This window comes from Triticum aestivum, chromosome 4B, assembly GCF_018294505.1.
Source record: "Triticum aestivum cultivar Chinese Spring chromosome 4B, IWGSC CS RefSeq v2.1, whole genome shotgun sequence".
In the NCBI taxonomy this organism is placed as follows: Eukaryota; Viridiplantae; Streptophyta; class Magnoliopsida; order Poales; family Poaceae; genus Triticum; species Triticum aestivum.
Window position 1 is genome coordinate 488,306,755 of NC_057804.1, and position 8,083 is coordinate 488,314,837.

Below are 8,083 nucleotides of genomic sequence, written 5' to 3' on the forward strand. Positions count from 1 at the left end.
CGGTGGTGTCTCAAAGTTTATGTAGGAATAGAATTTTTTGCGAGCCTCCAAGCAATTTTTTTAAGCTTTCGAGGAACCTTGAGTTTCCAAAGCGGCCTCCAATCGCGTTTTTTATCTTCCATGTTTGAACTTTCTACCTTACTGGACAGCCAATCTTCTCTTCTCATCTTCGTTTCAGCTAGTAATCTATATGCAGAACGTACCGTGAAACACGCCGATGTCTCAGAATGCCATGCACAACTGTGCTTTTCACTTCTTTCAAGAAACACAGTTGTGCTTTCACCATGAAACACAACTGTGCTTTTCCTCGCACAATGCTACAGATAAGAAATAAAATAAAATCCTTCTTTTAGAAAACATAGAGAAAACCAAGCCAAATCCAAAAACCTGAAAAGAAAACAAAGCGCATACAGAAAAGAATGTGTTGTCGTGGGGTGGGCCAACATGTGACACGTGGCGGCGCACGCTGCGTAAACCCCGAAGCGGCACCCGCTTATTAATTGCTCCCAATTTTCAATAGAGAGATAGGTGAGCAAAGGCGCATCTCGCATGGGTTGGGCTTGGGCCAGTTATTTTGTCTCATATTTTATGTTTTTTACTTCCTTTGCTTTTTTTCATTTGGACATCAATATTGCACATACTGTGCGAGGGGCCACTAGGTTGCTTAGCACTAGTGCTGGCGCACATGAACTATGTCGCTAATTTCTGCCCATGCAGGACCCGGAGCTCATTTTGTCGCTTTGCGCCCAAATGCCGAGCAAACTTACTTTTTAAGTATTCATGAACATACTCGGGTTTGTAGTGATTTTTTTTTCTTTCGGGTTTGCAGTTTTGCAAGTGGTTTTAGTTTTGTTTTTTATAATGGTTTGAGTAGATCTCAGTTGACTGAGACTTAACCAAGTTTCAATTATATAAGTGGCATAGCATATAAAGAAAAAAGGGAAAAAGTTTAAAATAATTTTTTTACATATCTCCATGTAATAAGATCTTATGAATGTAGCATCGACTGGGACTTGGTTCGACTGAGATTTAGCAATACCCTTTTTATAAACACACGAATAGATTTTTGGGGCAGCAGAAGTTAATTGCTCAGCACATAACCCAACAGGCGGGCCAAGATGGAACTCGCTCTGGCCTTTGGATCCTCTAGCGCCTCTCGGCTGCTGGGCGTTGTCTCTCTCTCTCTCTCTCTGGACTCTGGGCGTGTGTGCACACGGCACGCGGACAAGAAGAATACGATCGGCAAGTGAAGCGTACCACCACCAAAGAATCAGGCTCTGAAGCGTAACACGATCCTATGAATGGGAGGATGGATCGGGTCCTAGAAAGGCACTGTTCAACGTGCAGGCTCACAAGCCACGGAGCTGCACGCGTGCTGCCAGCAAACGTGAGCACAGGCAGAACGCACGTACTAGTGCCGTAGTACGTTGCGCGCGCGATGCGATGGCACGGCCAGCAAGCGACGCGACAAAGTCGCTTGTCGAGGAGCGGCGAGCGGCGACCGGGCGGGAGGGAGGGGCGCCGTCTGGCCATGACCATCCATGTCCATGCACGCGAGATTACGAATCACGAACAGGAGCATGGAGCCAAGAGGGCGCGCAGAGGTCGATACAGCGCAGCCGAGCAGGCGAGGTGTGGGCGCGGCGGACGGGAAGGGGCATGGTGGTTTCACCTTCGATGCAGGTGCATTTCCTTTTTTTTGTTCTTGACTTTTTTTTAGGGAATTTTTTTGTTCTTGATGAGGAGGAGATCGGTGTTTCGACCCTTGTTGGGCCAACGTGAGCCCGTGATTATATGATTTGTGGGCCTTCGGCTGGGCTGTACGATCTCTAGGGGGACCCTATTTGACGCAAGACAGGGCCGGCCAATGAAGCGAGAGGTGGCTACTGTGGGGATCGAGGTTTTTTGGGGAAAAAACTTGATTTTTTAATCTTTATCTTTATCTTTACCTCTTTACCTACTAATAAACCAGCTACTGCTTCTGGTCGTCCGTCGTGGTAGTTTTGCAAAAACGTCCCCGCGTTTCTTCGAAATCAACCCGCGGTCCTATTTTAAGTGGTTACCCAGGAAAACGTTTCGGTTTTACACAAAACTCCCTATCTTTTGGAGTATTCAACCCGTGATCCGAGCAGATTTGTAAAGGAAAAAAAATACGGCAGCAAACAGACCACGGGCGCTCGTCTCCTCTCCCTCTCGCCCACGAACTCCTCGCCGCCGCCGCCACCTGCACCGGCCGCTTCCGGCGACCTCCGACGCCGCGCAGCACGCCCCCCGAGCTCCTCACGGTCCGCGCCTCCCTCCCCTCCGACCAGATTCTCCGCTCCAGTCCTCTACCGCCCGCTTGCAACCCCACCCCCGTGGCTAGGGTTCCGGGCAGGGCTTCGCCGGCTCGTCTCCGGCGGCCCCAGGTTCGTTCCTCCTTCCTTCTTGGTCCCTCTGCCTCCATCTTCCTCCCAGAACTTGGAGCAGAAGCCCGCCTCAGTGTTTCCCGTCGCACTTCTCACGTCCCTATGGGATCTCCTCCCCTCATCTCTTTCTCTGTGATTGATCTCAATCCGCCCCTCCCCTCGATGCTGTGTAGGGGATAGGTCGCTTCCGCGGTGGGGCGGGTGAGCTGGTAAGGCATACGCCCTTGCCGACGAGGAGTTCTCTCTCTAGGGAGAGAGCAGAGGGCATGCTGGACGCTGTTGCTGGTGAGATATGTGAGAATGAGAGAGAGAGCAGAGAGAGACGATGATTGCTGCACATTTAGATAGAGGGATTGATGGAACTGCTACTGGTCGCTGCTGCTAGAAGGAGAGAGAGAACAGAGATGAGAGACATGGTCCAACGCCTACTGATCTGCTCTTGTGGATGAGAGAGAGAGAGAGAGAGAGAGAGAGAGAGAGAGAGAGAGAGAAGTGTTGATTGCTTCACATTTATATAGATACTACTGATTGATGTATGATTGCTTCACATTTATATAGATACTACTGATTGATGTACATTTAGATAGAGAACGAGATGTAGCTTGCTACTGAAAGTTTTTGTTATTGCTACAGTCCCATCAATCAATGTAATAAATACTACCCAATTCATATCCAGATAATTTGCATCTGTCATATAGGAAAAAAGACATCAGTGAACCCTTTGTATTCTAATTGCAAGGTTAAGTAATCTTGTGTGTTCTAACTCTGCGATAATCTGCAGTTATTTGGCTCATCGTCGTATCGCAAGTTTCTGACATCGCTGTACACCGTTGACGTCGCCGGAAATCCGTCTGCACGTACTCCACTGTCCGCCGGAACTTTGTCCGACCTGAGGTACATACTACAGTGTAATCAATTTGCATCTTTCATCAACTACTACATAAGCTCTGAACAAGTCAATGCCTAAAACACCCCCCTGTCCTCATTACAAGATGCTCTTGAGGAAAAACAATAATTAGAAGTAGCGATCAAATGTGATAACTCTAGCTAAATTTGTATCTAGGAGGAACAGCTATTGTATGACAGAAAAATATAAGAAAAGGTAAACTAATCTCATGGTGATGGCACAGAGGTAATTATTTAATCGACTATTTTGGAAGTAGCAATAAAAGGTGATAAAGCTAGCTAAATTTTTATCTAGAGGAACAGCTACTGTATGACAAAGTTTTCATACCAGTGCTACATGGTTCCACTCTAAATCTCTGTACTTAATTGGCTAAAGGTTTGCATTAGTGGTTCAGACCAATGCTATATGGTTCCACTCTACATCTCTGTAGTTAATTGGCTTAAGGTATACATAATTGGTTGGCTCTGAAAATATATATAGCAAGTCTTCATATTATAACAACTTGAAAAGGTTCACAAAAAAATGGTACAGGAGTTGCAACAGTCTTGATCAAATATTTTGCATTTCTTCATAGAGGGAGTTCTGTATGTTCTTTAGTATATGCTCTGGGAGTCTGAACAATTTAGTGACTAGAAGGGTCATGACATTGCTTTTCCATGTCCTTCAGTTTTTCCATTCGAGTTGGCTACCTGAATTCCACTATGTTAATTCATTCTTGTGCAATTTCTCATTGGTGTTCATGTAATTGGCCTGCAGCCTTTATTAGCAGTGCCTAACATTTGATCAGTTCTCATTGGTTCAGACCAATGCTATATGGTTCCACTCTACCCTGGCTAGGCCCACGAGAGCCTGCAAGACGGCGGCAGCAGGGATGGCCGGATAGAGCCGCATGGACTCAATGACTCAGAGGAGGATCAGAGGGGGTGGCCTGTACGTGGAGGATGATTCACACACAAGCTGGCACGCCCAACAAATGCATTAGTTTGGCTCTTGCACTAGAGAATGACAGATGGTGTATACTGACAGAGGGGGAGTAAGCCCTGTAACTTGATGCTTGCTTTATGTGTATACAACATAAATCCTCTTCCTATTATTTACTATATTATCTTGTCAGCAGAGAATTCTGCAGCATACTGTGCAAGATCTTTATTTACACCAAGGAGGAGGTCCAGAAGATGAATTCGAAATCATCCTGTACCCAAGAAAGGAGGAAGTTCCATGGATGGTGATTGTGCAAACAAGAAGGCACATCTCACACATCATGCAATTTAGATAACTAACTAACTAGGTATGTGAGTGCCTTTCAAAACTCTGCTATTGGTTAATTGGTGTTGTTTTGGCCTTTTGGGTGCATCATATTTCCCTCCATGATGTCTTCTATGTAGTATTCAATTCTTCTTTACCGGGTTGCTGTTCCCGTTCAGTAGCGGTTGCACCTTCTACAACAGTGAGCCCGAGCGGCATCAGATTCAGATTGTGTAAGCGCCATTCGCACACCAAATAATTCGAATTTTGTGTTCTGATTTTCCACAACACTAGCTTTTCTATATACCCCTTTTAGTACTATGATACGCATGCATATCTCTTCGGTTCTCAAACAAGAACTGCATATCTTTCAGTTTGCATTGTGGATAATGTGCAATGTACGGTTGGTGTTGAAAGTATAAAGTGTAGGCAGATCAATATGAAAGTTTGCTTGGTTTTGATTCCAATCATGAATTTTTGATAATTAGAGAGAAGGATGTTGGGTAAAGATCTTTGCCTAGATCGATGTAGTCATATAGGCTGGGTTATCTTCTAGCAAAAGTATAGCAACAATTTCTTCTTTGCCTATTCCTCTTTTTTCTTTTCTGTTTCTTTCTTTTCTCAATGTTGAACTTACCTGTATGATGATTGTAATGAGCTACTCCCTCCGTTCCTAAATATTTGTCTTTCTAGAGATTTCAACAAGTGACTACATACGAGCAAAATGAGTGAATTTACACTCTAAAATATGTCTATATACATCCGTATGTGGTAGTCCATTTGAAAAATCTCTAAAAAGACAAATATTTAGGAACAGAGGGAGTAGATTGTAAAGACTGGACATTCTGGATTTAGAAGAATGCAATGATCAATTTTTTGTGCAACTGCAGATGCAATGCACAACGAAGCAAAAAATAGATAATCCTAGGCTCGATCTTTCCAATAGATACTTATTATGTCACTTTTCTCAATCTGTTTGGCATGTTTTATTATCTTTTTCTCTAGCCCATGAAGGTTTCGAGATGGAGGCCTGTGAGGAGGATTTCAGGGGAGATCATACTATGACTATGACAAGAGGCTGAGATTTGACTTGCACTGTATTGAAAAGCAGGTTCAGGAGCTCCAAGCCAATAAACGCCAGAGCTTTGAAAAAGATGTAAGATTTCTACTTTCTAGCTTTTTTCACAAAATTTGCTGTAGACTTTTATTCTGTATGGTAGTCGGGTTTGTTATAGGAATGAGCTATAGACCTTTTGTTCAATTTTGTTTGAGATAGAATACAAATTATGTGTGATATTCAAAGTTTATAGAGCATGACCACAGCAAAAAAAGGCGATCAACATAGGCAATATGTTTTCTGTTAACAATTCAATTTCTTTTTTTAATTCAATGCCTGAAATTATTCCAATTTGCAGTGCATACTTGCCGCTAATTAAGAACTACAGATATATGCTTTCACATGCAGTCATGGCTTTGCTAACATGTATGTGTCAGTTTAGAAATACCTCATATTGTTTCGATTCTTGGCTTCAGGGAAAAAGTGATAGATTGCAAAAATATTTATCTGTATAAGAGGATAGATGTATATTTATTTAAGAGGATAGATGTTCGTACTTGCAGAACTACAGTTTGCATTTCAGTCCATCATTCATTGTTACTTGAGTATTTCTCATGTTTCGCTGATCTCCCAGGATTGTAGAAGCTTTTTGTGTGTTTTCTCACTGGAGCAGCTCTCTGCGCCTTATGAAAGTAGTTTGGAAATATGAGTGAGAAGTGTTGTATTGTTATGTTTTTTGTTAATTTCAGGGGAGAAGAGAACTCCAGTTTTGGCAATGTTCGTGATTCAGATTCACCATGATTGATACTGTACAATGCCATACAATATTTACGTATTCCCATCATGAACTATTTCATCCTATTTTTGTTTCGGTAAAGTACAATGTTCCTATTAAGCTGTAGTAGTTGAAATTTTGTGTACAGTCATGTAATTTACCATTGGAGACTTTACACATGTGTAAGAAAATTAAATAATATAACTGTCTATACATACGTGTAAAAATATTAAATACTATAAATGTGAAACTGCAGGATGCGTTAATATTTTATCATCATGTGACCTATTAATTTTGAACCGTCCGGCCACACATTTATTCCAAATCGCATATATGGCATCCGAGAAGGAAGAATCTGAGTGGGAAGTACTACACGACGATTCTTGAGAGGAACAAGTCGACGAGGACACCAATGATGATAACTCTATTGTCGTTCTGCACCCGGACAACATGGATAAGATGCAACTCTTTCTTGGCTGTGAATCGGTCGATGGTTGACAAGAACACCAATGGCGACACTCATTGTGGCTTTACACTCGGACACCATGGACATGTTGTAGCCTACTCTATTCTCCATAGATGCAAGGCTCAAGATACCACAACAGACGGTGTGGTCGATCATCATGCAGCTTAGCCAACGACCCATGACACGTCCAATAGAAAGCAAGGGACGGGTAGTTTGATCCTTAACGGTTTCATGTTTTCTCTCCAGTTGAAACGCACATGCTTTGATGGTGGCGCTCTCTCGAAGAAGGTAGCTAAAGTTTTTGGCAAGAGTCTATCCCATCTTTTATTGTATATCAATGTACTATTGATTGAGCAAACAGCAAAGCAAGGAAGAAGATGATGAACATGAAAATGTGGGTAAAAGGAAGTCCAATATTCTTTTTGCTACAAGTACAGAAAGGAGTGGGATAGAACCGTAAATTCTGGCATGAAGTAGGATGAGTATGCTATTGTCGTGTAGTGCAAGCCTGGGTGGTTGGGAGATGATGCACACGGACCTGTGGAGACGATGCGATCCTCCAAGGCGGAAGCTCATCAAACGGATAGGGTTAGCTTCAAAGACGAAGAAGTCCGGTGCTTTTCCCCTGCCGGACATCCTTAATGCCGTCCATGCGGTTTAGAGCTTGCAAAGTGTAATTTTTCTCTCCCGTTGCAACGCACGGGCTCTTTTGCTAGTATATTAAAAAACTTGGAACATTTTGTGAAAACTAAAGGACATTTTTCGGAAAAATGTGAACAGACTTTCATTTCCTAGGAAAACACAATCATTTTTTGAGAAGGCAAACATTTTTTGAAAATTTTGAATTTTTTAAAAAGGTAAAATATCTAAAAATTAAATTATTACATAGTTTCATTTTCTAGGAAAACACAATGATTTTTTTGATAAGGCAAACATTTTTTGTAATTTTTGATTTTTTTTAAAAGGGAAAATATCTTAAAAATTAAATACTTATGAAAAACAAGGAGTTTAAATAATTTGAAAATTTATAAAAAACGCAAAAAAAATTAAAATTTCAAAGCATTTTCTATTTTTTTGAAAAAATAATATAAATAAATAAAAAGTAAGCATGAAAACCAAAGCAAAACTTTCCAGGAGGTTCCAAGAACCGGGTCTACCCCTAAACGGGCCTGCCTAGAACACTCGCTATTTGAGCTATCTTATCTTATTATGTGTTTGCTCGCCT

The 8,083-nt window shown here is 42.0% G+C and overlaps 1 long non-coding RNA gene across 1 annotated transcript; it reads left to right on the forward strand.

Annotated features, from left to right (window-relative positions):
• Nucleotides 1-4,802: 4,802 nt before the first annotated feature.
• Nucleotides 4,803-6,593, forward strand: LOC123092879 (uncharacterized). Its single transcript, XR_006444916.1, has 2 exons — nt 4,803-5,716; nt 6,252-6,593. It is a non-coding gene; the product is annotated as an uncharacterized lncRNA (long non-coding RNA).
• The last annotated feature ends 1,490 nt before the right edge of the window (nt 6,594-8,083 follow it).